Raw genomic sequence first — 25,950 nt, 5'->3', positions numbered from 1 at the left:
AGGCAGCCGGTAATGACGGTGTTACAGCCGAACTTCTAAAGATTGCTGGTCAAACAACTTGGAAAATCCTAACAAAAATATACACAGACTGCCTAAAATCGAGACATATTCCAAAAAAGTGGAATTCAGCCAACATAATCCTTATTCACAAGAAAGGTAGCAAGGAAGACATTAGAAATTATAGACCGATCAGCTTGCTACCTGTGATATACAAGGTATTCACCAAAATCATTAACAACAGAATACAGAACACACTTGACGCTGCACAACCCCGAGAGCAAGCAGGCTTTAGAAGTGGCTTCAGCACAATGGATCATATTCAAACATTAAGGGAAGTAATGAGCAGAACAAAAGAATATGATCTACCACTGGCGCTAGCATTCATAGACTTCGAGAAAGCATTTGACTCCGTATACCCAAGAGCAGTCATAGAAGCTCTTGTCGACCAAGGAGTAGATAAACCATATGTCGAAACGCTAACAAATATATACAAAGAGGCCACAGCTAGAGTAAGCATATATGAAAATACCCCAGAATTTCCCACTCAGAAAGGAGTCCGACAAGGAGACACCATATCCCCTAAGCTCTTCACTGCAACCTTAGAAAATATCTTCCGGAAATTAGACTGGAACAACCAAGGTCTATGTATAGATGGAGAATACCTAAACCATCTTAGATTCGCTGATGACATCATTCTAATTGCTAGAAGTCCTGAAGAATTACAACTGCAAATTAATGACCTTAATACAGCCAGCAATGAGGTAGGCCTGAAAATGAACCTAGCAAAGACTAAAATAATGTGTAATGATCTGATCGCTAACGTGGAAATAAAAATTAATGAAACCTCGCTAGAAGTAGTAGATGAATACATATACCTGGGACAGCTCATACATAAATCGGGATCACTACTTCCGGAAATCAACAGACGAATAAAACAAGCGTGGTCAGCATTCGGACGAAATTCCATAGTCTTCAAGTCCAAAATGCCACTATACCTCAAGAAGACAGTATTTGATCAATGCATATTACCCGTCTTGACATATGGATGTGAAACTTGGATATTAAAGAGAGAAATAACGTCGAAACTCCAAGTAACTCAAAGAGCAATGGAAAGATGTATGCTAGGGATAACAAAGAGGGATCGTAAAAGAATTGAATGGATACGGAGGCAAACCCAGGTGACTGATGTAATCCAAAGAATAAAATCCCTGAAATGGCAATGGGCAGGACATATGGCAAGAAGAACAGATAACAGATGGACCACTAGAACAACTATGTGGTACCCCAGGAACGCTAAGAGACCAAAGGGGCGCCCAAATCTCAGATGGGATTATGATATTAGAAAATTAACAGGAACAACGTGGTCTCGAATAGCACAAGATAGAAAAATATGGGCGCAAATGAGCGCAAATTATTAGAACAACGTATAACTAAGACATCGTCGAATAATAATAAGAACATAAAATAACATTGAAATAAGGGAGGCTGCACCGTAATTGGAAACGGTTGATAAAGCTGCACATGATGATGATGATGATGATATATATATATATATATATATATATATATATATATATATATATATATATATATATATATATATATATTATTTGGTTTGTTTAACATTATTTATGTAATAACGATCTTATATCATCGATTATACAATTTTTGGACCAAAAAACGACTGGAGCTTGCAACAAAACCCTTGAAAAAGTTCTAGTCATATTCGCCGTCACTGGATTCCACAAATAAAAATCAGATAATAAAACAGGTGATATTATGGTATGTCGGAAATCCCGACCATAATGAATTCTTTTGTTTGTAGATTTATTATTCTGGTATACTAAATTAAGAATACATATATGATTAATTTTATTATTTTATTTCTAGTGGTGTGTAGGTAGTGTACTTAGAAATAGAAGTTGGACTAATACAGAATTTTCAAAAAATGAATTATTTGTTATTGGCTAAAAGGTGCATTGATTCTTTTAGACTAAGGGAAAAAGGTTTTATCACTATAATTTTTTTTTTGGTTTTACTGTGAGCCATTACACGTTTTTAGCTAAATACCTCAGTTTTAATTATTTTTAAAATGAGTGATGAATATTGCCAACCTTCGACTTCTAAACGATGTAGGTGGGAAACTTCGCTGCCAATCTTAGATGATCAATTATTGCACATATTAGAAGATTCACATGACGACAGTGACGCAAGTGATGAAGATTTATATTATAATGAAGATGATCGGGCAGACGATCCTAATTTACCAGAAGAATCTGAAGATGATGATGGTGATGATGTGTCTCAAAATATTATTGAATGGTCTTCAGAGGTTCAACATCCTACAGTAACACCATTTACAGCAATACCAGGATTGAAAATTAATGTGGGTGGCAGAAATCCTATTGATTACTTTAATTTATTGGCATCTGAATTATTCTAGGACCTGATTATTCAAAATAGCAATTTATATGCCGTTGATATTCTTTCTCAAAGTAAATCTGAGAAAAGTAGAATTGCAGCTTGGAAGGATATAACTGTAGAAGAATTTAAATTTTTTCTTGGTTTGTTATATCACATGGGAACCATAAAAATTAATCGTATGAATGATTATTGGAAGAAAATCATTTATTTAGTATTCCAGTATTTGGACAATATATGAACCAAAAGCGCTTTATGTTAATTTTGAGTGCACATTTTAACAATAATAGTGACAATAACCAGTCCAGACTGGCCAAGATATCTCCATTGTTAGATTTTTTTAATCTATGCTTTTATGGAGAGGAAGACTTAGTTTTCGTCAATTTCTCAAGCGCAAACGACACAAATATGGTGTCAAACTGTATACCTTGACAGAATGTACCGGGATGATTCAACGCATATTAGTTTATAGTGGAGCTATAGCATATTTGAAGAATAAGCTGGAGTAAATTCTCAGAATACTAATCTTCGCACCTCGAAATACATAGGCGTGCACATCTTCTAACTAAAACGTAATCTTAAAAGAAAAGTTTGCATTAAATTTATTTGGATATTTAGAACAAAGTAATTAATCCAATCCAACACTGGTTTAAAATAAAAAGATACACATAAAAAGAATAAAAATTCTATTATTTGTGACATATACAGTTAATATAAAATAATAAAATACAATAAATTATACTGAAACGTAAAATACATACACAAAAGTTGTAAGTTTTTATATATTCCTATTAATAAATAATAATACTCTTAATACTAATAATATTGGAAATAAGAATGAAAATTATATTAGCAATAAAAAATAAATAAAAAATAAACAGTGAAGTTGTTGGCAATTAGTTCAAATGTAAAATAAACTTCTGAGCTACAGTTTAAAGTTAAGCTTCCTTATATTCTGTTTCAGACAAAGTGTTGTCCGATCCGGGATGAATTATTATAGGTTCTATACTGCTATCTATTATATGATCAAGCTCCCACATATTTTTCTCAATATCCATAACGTGATTAATACATTTTTGCCAATGTTTAGTCGTTACTTCGGATATTGATTTATGAAAAAGAATAGTAACATCTGACAATTTAAAAGTTGTATTATTTCGAGCAACGTTACTTTTAACTTCGGCCCATACTAATTTAATCGGATTTAGCTCGCAATGATACGGTGGTAGGCGAAGTATTTCAATTCCTCGGTTTTTGGCTATTTCCTCAATGACATATCTTTTATAATTTTGTTTATTAATTTTAGCAAGCTCTAATAATTCTGCTTTTCTCATTGTATCGTCAAAGATTAAATTCTTCGAAGATAACCACATTGCAATTTCATATTTCCTCCATTGAGTAGTTGGTAAACGTTCAACTAATCTAGATTGGTAACTTGCATTGTTCATCACAATAACTGAATTTTTAGGTATGAATTCAATCATCTGTTCGAAATATTCTTTAAACACGTCTCCGTTCATCTTTTCGTGATAATCACTGGTCTTTTTTGATTCAAACAAAAATAAACCCTCCTTAAGAAATCCATTCATACTACCTATATGGGTAACAATTAATCGTCAACCTTTACCTGTTGGTTTCTTGAAACCAGGTGAATATCCTTCCAGAAATGCTTGTCGACATGTTTTTATAGTTTTGTCTTTCCAAACTCTCCCTACAGTATGCCCTTCATTAACCCACGTTTCATCTAAATAATAAATGTTCTTATTTTCTGTCCTCATTTTTTTTATTTTTCTGAGGTAGTCTCGTCTCCAACACACAATTTCTTCGGAATCGATAAGCATTGACTGTCTGCCCACTTTTTCATACTTAATTTTGGTCTTCCTGGTCTCGGTTTGGGTGGCGTTATACCAGTTGATTTTTCCTCTTTTAAAATGTTATATACAGTTGATTTTGAATATTCCATTACTTTAGATGAAATTTCAACTATACTATCAACAGTATTGGAAGGATTGTGTTGCTTAAAATAATTGTAGACGTTAAGGATAACACTCTTTTCGTTAAGTGATAAATGATTCAACTTTAATTTTTTAACTGTGTATAATCACACGTTAATTCCATATTCTATAAACTCACTATTCACTCTTGCAAAAAACATCTGTGTCAGATCTCTTCACTCACAGATATTAATGAATATTAACCATTAACCATTTTATTAATCATCATAATCATTTATTATCATCATCAAATAATCATAAATAACTAATACTAAAATAAACAGATTTATATAAATATAATATGCTTTGAAAATGGTTTAAATATCTAACAAACCGAAACAAATAATGTAATACCCTTAAAGTACGTCTATGACCAGCTGAAAAATCCCTAGCCTACACAGTTCTAACAATAGCAGGTATTTAAATTTTACTATAGTCCATGTGAAATGGAACAATTTTTATCTAAATAGTCAAACTCAACGTAAAATAAGCTAAAATATTGACGTTGTACGAAAAGCACACGTACTAAAATATGCTTAACAATTTAGTTTTTTTTCTGAGAATTTACTCCAGCTTATTCTTCAAATATACTATAGTGACCCCGTAGTTGGAGGATGTAATCATACGGAAAAAGTAGTGCTAAATTTGATGGATTCGAAACTAATTGTTGGTCACTCCTTATATATGGATAATTTTTATAATAGTGTTCCATTGTGTAAAAAACTACTTTCGGTTAAAACTTATCTTACGGGAACATTGAGAATAGGAAGAGAGGAAAATCCATACGAAATTGTTTCTCGAAAATTAAAACAAAATGAACTGGTGAGTGCTTACAATAATAAAGGGATATGTGTGTGTAAATGCAAAGATCAGCGAGATAGTTTAATGATCTCTTCCGAATTTGGTCACGAAATGGTTCCAACAATATCTAGGACAGGAATTGATAAATAAAAGCCCCGTTTAGTCGCTGAATATAACAAAAACAAAGGTGGCATTGACTTAGGCGACCAGATGTTAAGTTATTATAGTTGAGGTGGTTACAAAACTATGAGGTGGTACAAAAAATAGGCATACATATTTTTCAAATTATGCTAATCAACGCATACTATTTATATAACAATTCTAATACAAAAATGTTATTATACGACTTTCGATTGTCAGTGATTGATAGTCTTTTGGGACCAAACCCAAAAATCCCTCAAATCAAGAAAAATTTGACGTTTCATTTGCCATCTTATTGCCCTAAATCAGCTAATGGTATTACAAAACGACGACGGTGTAAATATTGCTAGCAAACTAAAAAAGAAAGAAAGGACTCATTGTGTTATTTGTGCGTTGTGCCCTGAACATCCGGGATTGTGCTTAGAAAATTGTGTTAGAATATTGTTTTCATGAAGAAATTGAAAATTGTGTAATTAGTTTATTTTCTCGATGTTTTTGCCATTTAATAATTACTTTTGTTAGTTATCTAGGTTCATAATTATATTTTTTCTCAATCAGATTATTATTTTTTTTTTAAGTTCAATCGACACATTTTCTGCCCTGTGGCCACCAACGCCACTCACGCGTTGAGTTTTTTTTTGTGACCAAATTAATTTTTTTTGTACCCATATTTATTATAAATGACTTTTTAGAGTATATCTTAAAAATTAATTAGTTTGCACGAATACATCTCAGTGGCCCACTGTTTTCCCTTAAAACAAAGGACGGAGCTGAAGGTGTTTAAAATGGCACTCAACAAAAATTTAACAGTTTTCATTATATTTATTCCAAATTATAATTATATACCTATTAAAAAAACTGATAAATACGCATGATTTTCTCAAAAAGTTGATTTTAACATTATTAATTAACAAGTTATTAAGTTCCCCTTTTTTTGTCAAAAATTCAAAAATTTATTTCAAAATATTTTCAGAATTCCATACTTACTTTTCTATACTATACTCATGTCGATAAAAAGATTTTTTTTTCTAGATTCAAATTTTGGGTCAGTTATACTGCATGCCGCAGAACGCATTGAATTAAAAATATTTGTGTCGCATTTTGTAATATTATTGAATAAATATTTTTTTTAAACATAAGAAAAATAAGATTAATTACATTCTAAAAAATTACTTTTTTACTTTCCCTCTTACTAGTAAGGATTTCCTCAGTTGTCATTGTATTCCTTCTCTAAATAGTTCCCTCCAGCACTATTTATCCTGCCAATATGCATCTTGAAGTTGTTTTCTTTTCATTACCTGATCTACTTAATTAATCAATCTATTACTCTATATCTAAACGATCTTTGAGATTTTGGTCTTTTTTATATTAACCTCTATTCTGTAATTCTATTTATCGAGAGTCCACTCTTCTGACATATTCATACCAGACTACTATTTTTTCTTCCATATAGATGTTTTCATCAGAGCTCATAAGTATACTTTGTTCATCTCTATGTTATTTATTATGTTTCGTCTAGCAACTCTATAGGTTCTCCTTAGAAATTCTGTTTCCCTTATTTTCTTATTTACTATTCGTGTTTCCAATCTGTCGATCAGTAGGTATACTTCATTCTCCCATTTTTAATTTTCTAGTAATAATTTTGTTTCATATCAATAGTTTAGATTTCTTACACAGCCTCGTGTTTGTCTCTTTTAATTCTAAACTTTAAAAAAGAATTATTGAAATTCACCATGGATAAACAAAACAATAACTACCTTTTCTGGATGTGTTAACGACAAATGACGATTTCAGGATATGTAACCCAAGTCTAAAGAAAACCTACATATAATAACAGATATTTAAATTTTCATTCAAACCACAAAATAAATATAAAAAGGAAATCGTCAAATCACTATATGATAGAGCCTAACACACCTCCAACGGAAATGCATTTCAGGAAGAAAAAGACCTTCTAACAAAGATTTCAAAAAATGAAAATCACTTGTTATTTATAAATACAAAATTTCACAAGATTGGAGAAAAAAAGCGGCAAAACACGGTTAATGATCCAGAAATGATGACAAGAAGGGTTTTTGAAGATAACAACAATACCACGGATGACTATAACCGTGGTTATGGTCATCCGTAGTAATACCATATGGAAAAGGCTTATCAAAAATTTAAAAGGATAGGAAGAATATAACATCACAACAACATTTAAAACAATCAACACACTGATATCTATTATTTCCAAAACCAAATCCAACAACTACAGGAGAGATAATTAAATACCATGTGAATGCAACAATTTTTAGGTTGAGTTTACCAAGAGTACTAGCTGAATATAGCTGCAAATGTCCACCATGACATAAAATATTTCGGTTTGGCAGTGTTGGAATGTTTTTATAACGCATATGTTTTATGCTTCAAATATAAAGAGAGAAACTTTTTAAAAAGTACATTTTGTTTATACTATTTTATAAATTCTGCAATTTTTAATTTATATGAATCAATTACGAGTAAATATTTGTCTCCTTCGAGATTAATTGCAAACATCTGTTGCAATCTGGCAACTGCTAATATGACATTTGTCAAATCTATCCCCTAATCTATCTCCTAATCTATCAAAGGGCAATTGCAAAAAAATTTTCTAATAATTAACTGCAAATTAAAGATATTTAATCATTTTTGTTTTATATAAATCAAAAATTGCAGAATTCATAACATAATATAATTAAAATGTACTTTTCTAAATCTTTATCTCTTTATATTTGAAGCACATAGCATATACATTAGGTCCATCACTTACAGCGACCGACCGCGGTCTTCCAGTTTTGAAATTCGGACTTGTTGGAATTTTTGATCTTTGGTCGATGAATATGGAACATTTCGCATTCATTTATACTGTTCTAAGCAATGACATTGACAATTGACATTTTAAAATTTGTAATTAACCTATAAAATTTGGGCTTGCTCATGCAATAATAATTTTGAAATTTAATAGGATCATTTAATAGAATGGGATATAACACAAATAATTCTCCTTCTTGGTGTCTTTTTAAAAAAATGTCACGCACCCAAACTGTCCCCTACTCCTACGAAAACGTCTTCACATAAATAAGTGATAAACAATTCATCAGTAGAATTATCGCTGCTAATTCTATTCATAATTCACTTTTCTACAAAAAGTCCGGTAAAATATTATTACAAAAATGTGATTATGTTGCTACAGCCTCATGACGTTTTGAAGTGGTTTTGACGGTCGGTCGATGGAACTTGAACGAGTAATGTGAGTTTAAAAATAAAAATACAAAAGTTGGTTGATCGCCGTCGGACGGTTGGTCGTGGTCGGTCGATCAGTCTGATACCTACCTTATAAAAACATGCCAACACTGCTAAACCGAAATTTTTTATTCCATGTTTGACATTTGCGGCGATAATCAGCTTATACTTTCGGTAAACTCAACCAATTTTTATCTGGGAGTAACCTCAAAACCACTTAGTGTTAGGATAAATGAGCATAAATCATACACTAAAAACAGAGACTTTGAAAGATTCTAAATATACAAACATGCTTTTGATAATGAGCACAGAGTGCAATGAAAAGCATCAATAGTCATGAAAGAAACAGACAGCAAAAATAGGAAAATCGAAGAAGAAAACCTCATCTTACTAATTGAAGAAAAATGTGTAGTAAACTCTACTCAAAACAACTATTCATATTGTTTGACAGAACTTGTTTTCCAATTTTCCTGTCTTACGTGTGAAAATTTTTGGGAAAATTAGAGGAAAAACACACCAAAACGAAATAAAAGTCGCAGAGGGAAATCGTGTCAGACTTAGTCTAATAAGGCGATAAACAAAGTTTGGAGAGATTATCTATCAAAAACTTTTTTTATGACGGGCTTTCTAACTATTAGAATATATTAACATTAATGAATGAATAGTTCAGAGACACATAATGTGTAATTAACTTAATAACCTGAGAAAGATCAGAATTTGATATCAATTAGAAGGTGCAACATCTCTCATAATATCATTCAAAATATGATTAACCCTTCGGTCAATAAGTACCAGGCTTAACGTAAAACAACATTTTTTTGCAAAAATTATTCTTTATTCATCAAAATGATCTCCTTTAGGAGCGTTACAATAATTTCAACACTTTTCTAATTTTTCAAACACTCCAATAAACCAATACAGTAGTCACTGTTGATTATTTCTCCATGTTTCAAATAGTCAATGAAAATAGTTCCTTACGGGTCCCAAAATACAGAGGCCATAACCTTTCAGGCAGTTTGTTGCGTCTTTGGTTACTTTAAACGGGTTTCTCTGGGTGCTGTCCACTAAGATGACTGCCGATTTAATTCCAGAATGAGGTGATGGATCCAAGTTTCATCCATTGTAATATACCGATGCACAAACTCCGACTTATTACTTTTTCTCGACTTATTTCTTGTATCCTATCTTAAACGCTCTTTTAATTTCTATTTTTATTTTAAGCTCTTTTTCCATCATTTTTTGTGTGTCTTCTCTTAGTCTCTCTTCATCTTCTAGGTCTACCTCAATTCCTGATATGATTAATTTATTGCGTATTTTTTCTTTATTGATCTCCTCTAATCTATTCTCCATTAGTGTTAATGTTATTTTGAGTTATTCGTTTTCTTTCTCCCATTTTTTTCTTTCTCTCCTACTTCTCTTTTTAAAATTTTTTGTTTTTACTTTGTTTTGCTTAAGTTTCTGCTTTATATCTTCCAGTTCGTTTTTCATATCCTTGATGTCATCGTTAATTTGTTTTGTTTTTCAGGATCTTTGGAAGTTGGCTCAGAAATTTCTTAATCTCTTCCATAGTCGTTAATATTGTACTTACTTTTTTATGTTCGTGTCTATAGCTTTCTTACTTTTATGTTGCTCTTCTTTGCCCTCTTTAATCGAGCTGTCGTGTTCCGGTTTGTGTCTTTTGCCTCCGTTTTTATTTTCTTCGTTGTTCAACCATTTGTATTGTTGTTTGCTTTCTAGACTAAAAATCCTATTCTAATAATTCCCTCTGTAATCAATTTGATTTTATTAAAATAAAGTCAAAAAATATATTTTTATTTCACTTCAAACGCAAGATATACCCAAAAATACGTAACGAAATCTATGTCAAAGAAAACTATGCTTTTTGCCTAATTAATTTAGTTCTTAACATCTGATAGCGTGGTCCATGGAACTAACAATTGTAGTTTGTAACTTATTGCACATTTCACCAAAAACCGTTGTCTATTTCCTTACAAAAACTGTTTTAAACCAGAGAGTAAAATAACTTGTCTTCACACCAACTTACGAATGAAATGCAACATTAAGCTATTCTTCTCTAAATAAAACAAAAGCGTCACTCCTAGTAAAAATGAAACATTTTTAACTTTTTATAATAATTTTACCATTCTCCCTTACGCCAAAAGCTATCTTCTGTTAGATTTTCCAATTTATATAACCCGAATAATAGCTCAGTTAAGAATTTGCAATGACCACAAATTTAAACTTCTTAATCTTAGTGGAGCCACTCACGGCATTAGTCTAAATAAAATGTGCACTATTCTTAATAGTAAAGAATTTGAGACAATCGAACCGATTTTATTTAATTATGCAATTTATGCATTAGTGAAACCTGAAAGTGAAGTGAACTGTTTATCCAGTTTAAATAATTTTGTTCTTTCTCTTGAAAATCCAACACCTGATTCCGTTAAAGCAATTTTTAATTTTATCTCGAGTGTGCTTAAACTCAGGGCATTCATAATCAATGAATTATATAGGAACTTTATTCTGTATTTTAAATCTTGATATTTTATAGTTTTGTTCTTTATTTTTTTTATTTAAGATATATGTACGTTTGGTGTTTAATTGTCATACTCTTGCTATGTAACTATGTTATTAAAAGCAACCAAGTAAAAATATAATAAACAACTTAAATATTTACATATGTATTATCGTTATAAACAATATCTTTAACAATAAATTTTACAAAAATTAGTTTTTTATTTGAAAATTAAATCTATACTTGTTAATTTTTCTTAAATTATACTTATTATTTTTATAACTATTTTTTCTCAAAAACATTACAAATATATTTTTCAAATTAACTGTTATAAACTTTGTATACATTTTGTAAATATTACAGTTTACATACTTAATTTTACTAGTTTTATTTATAATTATATAAAGTGTATAATTAATTTATATTTATAATGTTTTTCAGCCAAGAAAAATAATTGTAAAAATAATAAGCATAATTCAAGAAAAATTAACACTTCGATTAGAATATATTAGATTTTCAAATAAAAAATTAATTTTTTTGTAAAATTTATTTTTTAAATATATTATTTATAGCTATAATACATAAATATTTAAGTTACCTATCATTTTATAACCTTCTTCTAATAATAATAATAATAATAATAGGGAAATAGTAAAATTTTGCAAAATAAATATTTATTTTAAATTGTTTAAACCAGAAAATAATAAATAATTCACAAATTTAATTGAAAATTGAATTTTTCTAATCTATGCAACAAAGTACCCCAAAAAAACATAAATTTTCGTTAATCAGAACCGTAAATTGCGACTTTTATAAAGTTGAATTTATGAATTCAGTTTTTAAAATAGTAAAATCGAGAAATAAATAAAGAGCTAACTCGGGTTCTAAGGATCGTAGAACATTGTATTTTTTTTTTATTTTTTAATAAATATATAATTATATTAAATCTATATGTGTTATAAGCCTAAAATTACAGTATATTTGTAAACCTATTTTATAATATTTAATATAAATTTTGTAATCGTTAAATGATTTAATTTGATAAAATATGCCTTTCTCTTCAATTTGGTGCTTTCAGAATTCTTGTAGACCTAATAGCTTACGCATCGTAACGTTGTAGATGAAAGTTTTTTGGACAAACAATTTGACTTTTAAAATAACTATTGTAAGTGAAACTTCTTGAACTTTTTATAGCTGAATATATATGACATTGTCCCTATTATTATGCGAAATTATTAAAGTCTTTTGTGCATTTCTAGAAAAGTTATTAACAATTTTTAAAGAATCGAATTTTGAAGGATTCTCTATGCTTTTTCAGTAAAATTGTGACTTTCATATAATTTACCGGTCTTCACCTTTAGTATTTAAAATTAAATAGCGATATTACATTGTTTATATATTGTTTATAGGTAAAAAATGGCGTTTAATCTCTTCGTCTATTTTGTTTATTACATATTGTTCTCACCAAATTTATTAAAAGCAGTTGTTAGATACCTGTATCAAAGAGTGTCACGAAAAAGGCTTATTATTTGCTAATTTCCCTGGTCTATTATAAAAGGGTCGCTCATTATGATATAGAGTTAATTTAAAATAAAATAGTGTACGCCTATGAATATTATCAACAAATTATCAACGATATACTAATATTACTAACATCCTGCACACTTCGCTAACAACAACAATAAAATTGTCTGGACGGTCTGCTGTTCTGTTTGTGTTTTGATTATAATTCACATTTTGATGCAGTTTTGGTGTAAAGTTACATTGTATTTATGAGACTTTTTCGGATTAGTTTCTATAAATGAGTAACATAAAGTTGTCGAAAAAACTAATTTAGCTTTCAATTATCATACAAGTACAGACAAGAACCATTTCTAGATTCATTTATGAGAAGTAGCAGAGAAAACAGACATTATAAAACCGAGTTATTTTATCAAATAGTGCACCTTGAAGCTATTATGGGGTATAACGTTATTCGAGCACATTTATATTGTTATAGTCCGTCCACTCCCAATTCAGCATGCATATACTTTGGGAAGATCTACCGACTTCACCCACTTCACCCAAATCAGCATGCATAAACTTTGGGAAGATCTACCGATTCGGCACTGCATCATGTAGTGGAAAAAATTGAAAGATCGCTGAACAATAAAGAGTCCACCCTAGGTATATTCATAGACATGGAGGGATCGTTTGATAAAACCACATTCCCAACCATCACCCAACAGCGAAACGTCAGGAATGTTTCCCTGGCCGTAAGCGAATGGATATTCAGTATGCTCTCTAATAGAGCAATAAGCGTAAATGTAGAAGACGTTTCTGTTAGAGGCATGGTTACGAGAGGGTTTTCACAGGGACGAGTGTTATCACCACTCCTCTGGAACATAGTTTTAAATACCCTGTTTGACCAATTCAGCAGCAACGGGTTCTACACAATAGCCTATGCAGACGATATTGCTGTCCTGCAAATCGGTAAGTTTGAGAACACACTATGTGAGACATTACAAGTTGCTCTCTGACTAATAGAAACATGGTGCAAGGAACAGTCGCTATCTATAAATCCTAAGAAAACAGAGATTGTCCTCTTTAGCAGGAAAAGAAAAATCACTAAATTTTTCTGACGAGGTGAAGTACCTTGGTATTATCCTTGACAGGAAACTAATATTTAACTTACACTTAGATGGTACAGCTAAAAGAGCTATATTGCCTATGAACAGTGTCGACGAACAGTCGGACGCACCTGGGGCCTTTGGGTGTTCGCCGGGGTCTACACTGCTATCATTAGGCCAATGCTAACTTCCGGATATTGCTTGGGTATCAAAAGTGCTACAGGCAACAGCGATTAACAGACTAAACCATATTCAGCGGATGGCTTGCATAAATATAACATGTGCCATGAAAACAACACCAACTGCTGCAATGGAATTGATCATTGGCATCACGCCTCTAGATATATATGTCAAAGAGGTGGCGCTGGTGACAATGATGCGACTGCACTCAGCTGGTGCAAACTTTGATGTAGGAATGGGACAATTGAGAACTCGTTTCTGGCTGAGAGAGATGGATGCGCTACCACTGCTACAGGCAGGCTGTGACTCAATTGTTCAAAGTTTGTCTTTAACAAACCCTACAAAATTGAAATAAGACAGTAAACGGAGACAAACGTGGTAAATGCTTATTGGATATACACTAATGGCTGCAAAATGGAAAAAGGCTCAGGATGCAGGATATACTCCAGATCACTGAACCTAAGAATAAAGTGGGGTATGGGCAAAAATGCCAGCGTAGTTCAGACAGAACTGGCTGGTATATCCATAGCTGCAAAAGAGATAACCCAAAAAGATATAGCAGGAAAAAGTATAATAATCTGCACAGACAGCAAACATGCGCTACTAACCTTGATAGACCACGTGTCACATCAGGTTTAGTAATGGAGTGTCACGAGTCACCAACTCAAGATTCGGATGGTAATACCATTATCCTGAGTTGGGTTAAAAGACACTATAGGAATAAAGGCAACCACATTGCTGACCAATTGGCTAGGAAAGCAGCAGGCCTAAGACTCTTAGAACCTGGGGATCTTTTTGTTTGGTCAACTACAATAATCGCGGAAATTGTCAAATGTCACTCACATACGCAAACCTTAAAAAGATGGGAAGAGGGGCAAGGATGTAGACTTGCCAGGGCAACACTAAGTAACCTTGAAAAGTCAGCATCAAAGAAGTACTTGGGAATGACCAGGAAAAACCTACGCTTGACAGTTCGTTTTTTAACAGGTCATTGTCAACTAAGCAAACACCTCCCCACACTGGGACTAGCAGACACACCTCTATGTAGGAAGTGTAAACGAGGAGACGAAACTGTAGAGCATGTCCTATGTAAATGCCCGGAGTTATCGTTAATACGAGAGTACGCGTTCAGCGAGTCCTGGCCCACACCTGCCCATATAAGGGAGATGTCTCCTGGTGACTTGTTCATCTTCCTAGATATGGCAGGATGGACAATGAACTAAAGGCGACAGCTCCCTGGAAGGATGCACAATGGGTCAATTGTGGTCTAACTGCTGTGGAACTTAACTCGCGCTTGGATACAGTCCGTCCACTCAGCTTGGAAATATTTTGACAGAATTATTGTCGGAAACATACAATACAAAAATGTCTACCACACCTTATTATAGTTGAAATAAACCTACTGGTTAAGACTTCTTTAATTGAAAAAAAGTCGTTAATGTTTATTAAAAACTTGATACTTGTAAATACTAATCTATAAACATATTACAGAAATAAATAGTTATTGTTAAAAAATCTTTTGTTTTAATTGATGCATTTTTATTTTGTCCATGTCAATTGTCATGTCATTGTCATAAAATTCATGTCAAGAAATTTTTACTTTAAGTGATCAGTAGGTAATATTGGCGATTAGTACGCGTTCTTGGTTGTATAACTTTCAGTCACTTACAGTAGTTGTCAAAATTTGACCAGCCTAGCAAAAAATAATTACAAAAAATTTACTTTACCTTTGGAACTGGGTTCATTGAATAGAGTGTATCAGCATGCTTGTATTTCAAGCGAAAAAAAAATTAAAGAAAAGATGACAAGTGACACAAGTAGTGTGTCACACTCAATTTTAAATATTTAGGTAAAAACTTTTCTAAAATTATTGCCTGAAACGTTAAAGCGGCTTTACGTCTTCTCACCAGACACTGCTCTCACTATTTTAACGTAATACCTTAATAAGATGTGGAACTTAAACAGTAGACAGATGTGCCGCCTCTGAGAAAATGAAAAAGAAACTTCTAAAACAAGATCTAAGAAATAATAAACCTGAATTTAAATCTCAAAAACTAACAGAAACGAAAAACGCTAAAATATTTCAGAAAATTTTTTTCGATGCTAAACTAAAATAAAGAGGCTTAAAGCCATTAAAAGAAAGACAGGGACAATAGGGCACCAAACTAATTCCATACAATACTTAGTAAAACAAGCAAAATTCTAAAGGCGAAAATCAAGAAGTAACCGACAGATCCCTATGACTATATTACCTCTTTAAATAAATTTGAAACAAATTTGAAAACAAACAAAACAAACAAACCTACTAAACACTCGAGAAAGACTAAACCACATGTAGTTTCAGTTCAAGATGAAATAGCACCTAACACTCAGTGGGCCAGATGAAGAAAAAACAATGGTATTTGCTGAATAACTTACTAAGGTTTGTACATCAACCATTAATGATCCGGATGATGATGAAATGAAAGCTCACCAATACGATATCACAATATATATACCACCAATTGATTTATTTACTCCAAAAGAAACACTCTAAATGAAAAAGTAACTGGCGAAAAAATTCTAGTGTTAACCACTTAAGATTAGTTTAACGCCATACTTTAGTTCTGTCCCTACACACATATTTTTTATAATATATTATATATATATATATATATATATATATATATATATATATATATATATATATATATATATATATATACGGAGTACGACCGTCAATCCAATATAAATTAAGGACACTCGAAGAGTGGTGGGTTTTTCGGTCAAAAGGTGGAGAAAAAAGACAAAGAAGGTGGCTACTTCATCTATTTATTGAAGACGTTTTGCTTTCTAATCAGAAAGCATAATCAGTTCATCTCAAAAAGATATGTAGCAGTTAATGATATTAAATATGTAAAGAAGCTTACGACAATGGACATTATAAGATTATGTTGTATAAACAATTAATTTAAACTAAATACAGTTTACAAATTAACTCAAACCTAGCACAGCAAAATACCATGTAGTAATTGTAGATATATATAAAAAATATGTAAAAAACTTAAGTAAAAAACATTAATTTGCAGAGAACTAAAAAGATCATAAGTTCATCTTATGATCTTTTATTAATTATTATTTATTATTTTATTAATTATTTCTTTTTATATTTACTTTTAATTAACCTTTTAATAGTGTTTGAGAAAAAGAGGAGTAGAAGGAAATAAATAAAAGAAATCAATTGGTGCAGTAAATTCAAAATATAATGACCTAATACCTTTGTAGATTTTCATACACTAAATAAATATCTTATAAATAAATGTTTCCCTAAATTACTCTGTTGCATATACAATTAACGACAAAACAATTCAAATTTAATATAGTTCAATTAATGTCTCGTTTACACAATTTGCCTCTGTGCGAATACAAGCTAGACGCTCCCGAAGAAGCTGAAGCTGTTTTCACTTAAAGATCCTTTTTGTGTGGGGAATCATCCCATTCTGGGTTTGGTTTTACAGTTTCTGGTGTGACTTCGCTGTTTTCACTACTTTTCTCCATTCTTTTCTCTCTTTGATTGTCCTTTCTATATTTCTAATTTCCATACTCCTTAAGTCTTCTTCCACTCTTGTTGTCTCCATCTCAGTTTAGGTCTGCCTTTGGTTCTTTTACCTGGTGGTATCCATTCCGTTATAACTCAACAGATTGCTCTTCTCTCTTCTCATTATGTGTCCATACCATTTAATTCTTTCTGCTTTTATTGCTCTAACTATGTCCTCTTGACCTATTTGTTGTTAAATTTCGTGATTCATCCATTGTCTTGCATACTCTTCGTTTTCCCTCTTTGGACCCAGTATTTTTCTGATAATCTTTCTCTCAAAAACTTTCAATTGCTCTTCTTATCTTGCTGTTAATGTAAATGTTTCTGCAGCATATACTACTATTGGTATGGTCGTTTTGTAGATTTTCATTTTTGTGTTTCGGCTTATCTTCTTATCTCTAAACATTTTTCCATTTCTATAAAACGTTTTATTCCCCGCTTAAATTCTTCTTTTGATATCTACACTTTCATTTTTTTCTGTTGACTGTTACTCCCAAATATTTGAATTTTTCCATGTTATCAAAAAACGTAAACAAATCGTATGACAATAAAAAGCTTGTACTGACTAATCGAAAGAAAATCTTCATTATCTCTAAAAATAGTTTTAATTTACAAAACAATAATCAGGTCAATTTGGAATTTAACTAATGCATATGTTACGTAACTAATAAAACATTAGACGAAGAAGGAAAAGAGATGTCAAACAATTACTCTACTGCAACCATTTCTAGAACCACAACAAGTAGACAGGTAGTCACAAATAAGACTCGAAAGACGGCCAACAAGAGAAGACTAAGGAGGCATTTTTATTACTAATGAAGTAATTATGAAAAATGTTTACATAAACTAGAGATGATCCGCCTTACACCTAAGGGTGGCCGCACACAGAAAGAGCAAAACTGTTTTAGTCAAAAACGTTTTTGTTTGAAACGAGATCGTTTTTGTTTCCACAAGAAACATTTTCTTTTCAAGAGAAACAAAATGTTTGCACAAACCATACTGCAATCAGTTTTATTAAAGATGTCGACAGATAACGACAAAATTGCAGTTTTCTGGCAGTGGTTCCTCCTACAGGACGAAAAAACGCAAAATAAAAGACAATTTTGGGTGCATCCTATAAATGAGAAAAGAATCTGGCCTCAATCAGTACAATCAATTTTTCTGCGTCCACTTCCATGATACACACAATATAAACAAGCAAAATATCGCTGTTTCCACATATGCTTCTTGTTGACTAGTCGAGCGGTTTCAAGAAGGGAATTCCAAAAACACGTTGCGCCTGCGTACATTAAATGTTTCGACACAAAACGACGATCAAGTAATCAACATCAAACAGACTGACTGAAACTAAATGAGCCTAAACATGCTTTAGACACACGACTAATCAGTGTGCGTAAGCTCATTTTATTTATATGGAAACATCACCATCAGACTCATTTAGTCAAAAACGTTTTTGACTAAAACAGTTTTGCTCTTTCTGTGTGCGGCCATCCTAAAGGTAGAAAAGCTTAGAACTAAATAAATTAGAGTTGATGATTAGGAGAACTTCATGTTATTATTATCAGAGCTAGTAATTTGTAGTTCTTAAATAGTAGAAAGTGTTTGGAATGTTTAGAAATAACAATGCAAAACATAATATCATAAAAGAATAAAGCGGAAGATAATAAATAATATAAAAAAGTTTTTATAATAGAGATATACAATGAAAAATGTTAAAAAAATGTTAAAATGGACTTTTGAGTTTATGTTAACCTGTTAAAAAGAAATTTAAATAATTTTGGAATTAATGTTAAAAAGTTCTAGAACACTTACCAGCAGAAATAAATCACCGTTACCCACCTAAAAAGAACAATACCTTATGTACAATATCTAGATATTATCTACAAATAAACACAGATAGATAATTTTCCAACATAATACACTTTGAATGGACAATCTTTAAGAGATTTGAAATTATCATCATATTAAGATTAGGTGAGTCAACGCAATTGAATCGATGATAGATGCGATAAACCAATACACTTTAACGAAAAACGATAACAAACTTGATTTAGAAAATGCGCCTAGTACTGGTAAAGAAGCATTGAAAACTAAAAACGCATTCTGAAAACGTGAAAGTAGAAACAAAAATGGAAACCATAAAATAAACGCATACAAAGAAATTCATAGAGATTAACGTGTACACGAAAACCTTTTTTAATAATTTGGATTATTTTAAGATAAAAGTTATTCCTTTGTATTTTTATAAAACTACATTAAGCGTCGAAAGCAAATAAATAATTAAAAGTTACAAATAGAATTTTTTTTTTCAATATTCATTTTTCAATAGGTTCGACATAGCTTAAGTAAGTATCTAGTTTCAAAATGCGAAATTCCTTTTCGATATTATTTAATCGAATTATATTGCAAAAGTCAGTTTAAAGTATCCATAAACAAATTGATAGACCGTTGTGTTTAGGGATATTATAGACTTGACGAACGTCTGAACTTTAACGTTTGAAACACATTGTTTCAAAACACAAGCCGAATCTTGTTTTAGTCGAAATTATATGATGCTACAATATTACAGTAAAAAGAAAGAATAAATCGGTTTCAAATACAGAAGAAATTTTTTATTTGTTGAAAAATTGTTATAAATAAGCAGGTTCCCGTAATAAACTTTGGCTAAACTTTTTATTGTTACGCTGTGGCATCATATTCTTTCTATTAAAACCAGATTCGGCTTATGAATATTATGATATTATAAGATAATAATTGCCAACAATATTCCAAGCTTTTCGGCTGGAAAAAGGAAACGAACCCAGGGATATATCAACGTAACGGCGAAGAAAATTTGTGATCGAATAAGGCTCACTATTGAGGATCGACTTTTATTTAAGGACCATTTAACGCTTGCTGCACTATTCAATCCCAAATTATTTCCCGAATAGAACCTTACTTTTCCCGAAGAAAATCTGAAGATTTCTTTGCAACAATATCCATTTGTTGCCACTAAATTAAAATCCGAGTGATGTGCACTAGGATGTGTACTTTTAGGACGCTAGGACTGACTTTGGAACGGCGAGTGTTCTTGTGCCATTGCTTCAGGTTTCTGTTGGAAAGAATCTTACGAATTTATTTTCAGAGTTTATAAAATTAATTAAAATTGCATGCCTATGGCAACAGTAGAAGCCAAGAGATCCTTTTCAACTCTAAAGAGGATAAAAACATATCTGCGGAATACGATGCTAGAAGAACGACTCAATGCCCTAGCGATGCTATCCATTGGAAAACAATTAATATCCAACTGCCACAAATTTAATGACTCGTCACTAACCATTTTGCAAGCCAGAAAACACGTCGCATTAAACTTAATTATAAATCCTGCGTCTAAAATACGATAGTGATAATTAGAAACTATTTAGGGCATAAGACAATTTTTAAGAGACACGAGATAAGACACGAATTGTTTATAAAAAATATTTTTCGAAAAAGCAAAGTCCACATATATATATCCGAAAAAACAAAAAGAATTGTCTTTTTTTATTTTTTTTTATATAATCATTCTGAACACTGGCATACCAAAATACCATTTAATTCATATTGTTTACAATTAAGTCATTATTGCAAAATCTGATGTACGTTTACAAGGCTGAAACTTTGGCAAAGGTCTTCGTCATGTGTTGTGAGAACAAGTTTACATTTTTTTTTTCATACTCAAATAAGGTATAATCAATGGACTGATGTTGTGACTGAATGACTGAATTAGTGTTGGGGTCAGTATTTATCCATAGCTACGTTTCCGCCTTCCCTCTTGAATGCAAATGCGAGGCATCTTATAAGCAGTTTATTTTTTGAAAAACTAAAGCTGAAGCTGATATTTTAAGAAATCAGTTTATATCGGTGTTCATCAGCCTTTAATTGTTTTTTTAAGATAAGTATAAACTGTTTCTAATTATTTTAATTCTTTAACACTTCGATACAATTTTCCTAGAAATGGTAAATTTTTTTGTACCACAATAGCCAACAATGCAGCGTTTAAAAAACGGTTTAGTAACAAATCTGATAGTCGTATCGCAACCCCACCCACGCATGCGCGCGCTTAATTAATCATTAAAAAAGAAACTGTTGTCAATATAGGTACAGTGCCCGTCGGCAAAAAAAGTTTATAATAGATACTTTTTCCAAACTTTGGGTATCTTTGGGTTTTTTGGTTCTAGGGCGTTTTTCCCGAAAATCTTAACCCATCATTCTTTTAATTAAATAGCTTAAAAATTATTAAAAAAAAAAACACGAAAATAAAATTAATTTTTTCAGAATACTTTCATTAACTGCAGCAAAAACAACTTTTCATATAGTCCAAGATCCCAGAGCGATCAGACATAACTTATTTTCACACAGATGAAACCTTAGAGTCTCAGTAGCGTCTCGCGTGCTTTGAATACCTGCGTATTTATGAAACTTGCTGAGTGACACCTGGGCAGTTACCAGGTGAGAAAGGTAACTAAAAATAAGAGCTATTTAACTTAAATTTACATAACTGATTTTTATACATATTCTGTAGAATATTATTTTGAAAATACTGTAATAAGTGTCAGACACTTGTCATGGACCAGAACTTTTGTCAGACGCTTTAAAGCTCCACTAAAATTAAATGAACTTTACTTACTTTTACATGTCTGAATTTTAAATATGTTATTAATGGAACTATAATAAAGTTATATTTAATCAGTCAGACAAATTAAAATGACCAAACATCCCTCAAACACAAAAATTAGTTAACCAGAAGTATGAGCGCGAGAGTGCTGTGCGCATGAGCCTCAGAGTAAAAAATTCAAATACATTAAGAATACTTACTGTTTTCGATCCGATTAAATATTTTTGCATCTCTATTGAACTCTAGCATTAAGATAAATATTAAAATAAATTAATGTATTGAATATATTTGGGAAAATTAATTAAATCGGAGCAATTTGGTTTCATAAGAAATTATATTTACTTTTTATTGTTCTGAAGCTATTTTCTTGTGGCATTTTAATAACGTCAATAAACGTACTTTAACCTTTAATTGTGGCTTATTCCCATTTAAATAGTAATTATATTTACTTTATTGTAAAAGGATACTAGTTAAGATAATTAAAAAAAATAATTTTTGTAAAAAATCTTCAACTGGGATTGATTGAAACAAACATTTTTCATATTTTAATCATCATATTCATTGTCGCAATTATTACAATTTTCATCATTCAACCAATCATGATGCTGATCATCCGAGTCATCATCTTCATCATTATCAGTTATGTTGTTGCTGACTGGTTCTTCTGCAAAAAATAGTTCAAAGAATTAAAAAGCAGAAAATCACAAACATAATAAATTCTAAACCTGAAATCAAAGTATAATACCTGAAGTTTGAAGGAATTCACTAACGTTAAATTTTTTTAAATTTTTGCGATCGAATTCTTCGTTAATATTAGATACGCTGTAATTATTTAAAAACAATTGAAGCCGGGCAGTATTATTGTTGCACGTATCAGTAAAACTATAAATTTCGCAGATAAATTTTTGGATTATTTTCAAAATATCTTTTTGGGTGCGCTCATCGGTCAACAACTCTGATTCTCCAAACTGCATGAAAGCTCGCTGATATTCATGTTTCTTCATTAATATATTGAATGGTCTTTGTTTACCCTTTTTAAAAAAGGCCAGATTAAAGTCACATCCAGTTAGAGCGTGAAACCCTGGCAAACTTCTACATAAAGATGGTCCCAAGTACTCGTAAACCTTTGTCAAATTAATGTATCCCTGGTTATTTCTGGTGCCTGCGTTTAACCATACATTCGAAACATCATTTTTTAAATTATGCATATGTCCAACATAATTATCGCAATGTCAGTATCAGAACATCTAATAACAAAATTTGCTTCAATGTCTACACTACAAATATGAAAAACAAATTTAAGTGTCAGCTTCTTCATGTTCAGGATACGATAAATTGTCATCAACATTCGATAAAACTGTATTATTATCAACGATGTAAGAATGACATTGTTTAGAATTAATTAATATCCGTTTATTCTCAATAAATGGCACCATTTCATCAGATGTCCAGTGTTGAATAAAAAAATCAACGAGGGCCTGTTTGAAATTAATATTTTTGAGTTCTTGCGAAAAATCTGACGGTATAACTTGATCGGAACCAGACATGTTGAAATCTAATTGAGTAGATTCATGACGAAGGCCTCTTTTGTAGCCTTTGATCGAAGGAAAGAAATATTGATCAAAAATATCATAGAGTGAAACAGATTGTGAGTTAAAGAAGGAGAACCGAGTTATAGACCTCTCACTCACTCTGAAATGCAAGCACAGCACTCTCGCGCTCATACTTCTTTTTAACTAATTTTTGTGTTTGAGGGATGTTTGGTCATTTTAATTTGTCTGACTGATTAAATGTAACTTTATTATAGTTCCATTAATAACATATTTTAAAATCAGACATGTAAAAGTAAGTAAAGTTCATTTAATTTTAGTGGAGCTTTAAAGCGTCTGACAAAAGTTCTGGTCCATGACAAGTGTCTGACACTTATTACAGTATTTTCAAAATAATATTCTACAGAATATGTATAAAAATCAGTTATGTAAATTTAAGTTAAATAGCTCTTATTTTTAGTTACCTTTCTCACCTGGTAACTGCCCAGGTGTCACTCAGCAAGTTTCATAAATACTCAGGTATTCAAAGCACGCGAGCCGCTACTGAGACTCTAAGGTTTCATCTGTGTGAAAATAAGTTATGTCTGATCGCTCTGGGATCTTACTCTAATATTATCTGACGGAACTTGTTTTTCGATTTTCTTGTCTGATAGGTGAAACGAGCAAAGGAAAACCCTGTCAGACTTAGCCTAATGAAGCGATACTCAAAATTTGTAGAGAGTTTATATCATAAACTTTTCTGCCGACGGGCACTGTAATTAATATATATTATAATTACTAAAAGTTCTTAGGGGTTTTGTTAATCAACGTTTAAAAAATATCTAAGAACTTTGGCAATATTAAAATTTTTAGTTTTGCACACTGTTGTTTATCGGGGTCGAAAATTGTGAACGAAAACTATCAACTTTAAAGAACTATTCTAAGAGCCTTTTTTATTCTGAAAGACCCAAAAAAATCTAAAAAAACTTTGTTCGGTTCAAATATTCGTATTTGTAATTTGCTTAAAAATTCTTTTAATCATTTTGGACCAATTTTTCAAGTTGGAAACATGCAGCTTTGTTAAAATAGGGCCATTTTAAGTAAGACTGTGAAAAAACCCGAATCAATATATTTTTTCTATCGAATACGAAGGTACAACCTGAACTATTTTGAAACCATCAACTGCTTTATTAATATACATTTTTTTATATATTAGTATAATATATATATATATATATATATATATAAATATATATATATATATTTATATATATATATAAATATATATATATATATATATATATATATATATATATATATTCAGGGATTCTACAGTATTCACTGCCTTCCCTCGCTCAACCGTTTCCATCTCTCTCTGTTGTCCCATTCTCCATCGTTTAGGCCTCTCTTACTCATGGCTGAAAGAGTACTTAAGATACAACCTGAACATAATCAAATATATCTACCAAAATGCCACAGCTAAAACAAATAAATTCTGAATACAGCGAGGAGTACGGCAAGGAGACACAGTGTCTCCAAAGCTATTCACGACGCTTTTAGAACATACTTGTAAGAAGGCACATCTAAACGAGCGTGGTATCAACATTAATGGAGAGAAGTTCAGTCATTTGAGATTTGCAGATGACGTCCATATAGCCAATCGTATGGATGATGCAATAATAATGTTTGAGAAACATTATATCACGCTTCCTTGTAGGTCGGACTAAAAATTAATATGGACAAGACGCAAATAATGACTAATCTGGTGCTAAATCGAAATATTGCTGTTGATGGAAGGGATATTGTGCAGACTACATCGTATAAGTACCTAGGACATGGAATTCGGTTGGGCAGAGATAACCAGATATGTGAGCTCCCACGTCACATAGGATTAGCCTAAGCAGCGTTTGGTAAATTAAACTATGTATTTAAATCGGATCTACCCATATTCCTCGAAAGGAAAATCTTTGACCAATGTGTGTTACCTGTACTCACTTATGGAGCGGAAACATTAACACTCACAAAAAAGGTAGTTAATATGATTGGCGTGACTCAAATGGCTATGGAGCGCCAGGTGTTGGGTGTCTCTCTACGAGACCGAATTTCAAACGAAGAAATACGTCGAATCGGGCAGGACACGTCGCCAGATTATCAGACAATCGATTGACAAAACGTATTTTAGAGTAGGGACCAAGGCAAGAAGCAATACAGAGCAGACGAGACCCACCAACTAGATGGACTGACGACCTGAAGTATGTTAGCAAATAACTCGATGCAACCCTT

At 31.5% G+C, this 25,950-nt stretch overlaps 1 protein-coding gene across 3 annotated transcripts in view; it reads right to left on the bottom strand.

The window, feature by feature from the left end:
- The window catches only part of HisT (Histamine transporter), a 212,599-nt gene that overhangs the window by 150,401 nt on the left and 36,248 nt on the right, over positions 1-25,950 (bottom strand). The window contains exon 1 of one of the 3 annotated variants that reach the window (XM_072546318.1): positions 19,315-19,357. The exons of the other annotated variants lie outside the window; for them this stretch is intronic. The gene's annotated coding sequence lies outside the window, so the exon portion shown is untranslated. Of the gene's footprint in view, positions 1-19,314; positions 19,358-25,950 lie in introns of those variants that run through there. 3 annotated transcript variants of the gene reach the window in all.

Source organism: Diabrotica undecimpunctata, chromosome 1 (assembly GCF_040954645.1).
Source record: "Diabrotica undecimpunctata isolate CICGRU chromosome 1, icDiaUnde3, whole genome shotgun sequence".
NCBI classification, from domain to species: Eukaryota; Metazoa; Arthropoda; class Insecta; order Coleoptera; family Chrysomelidae; genus Diabrotica; species Diabrotica undecimpunctata.
Note: the sequence above shows the minus strand (reverse complement) of the source record. Positions and strands in the feature narration are given on the sequence as shown.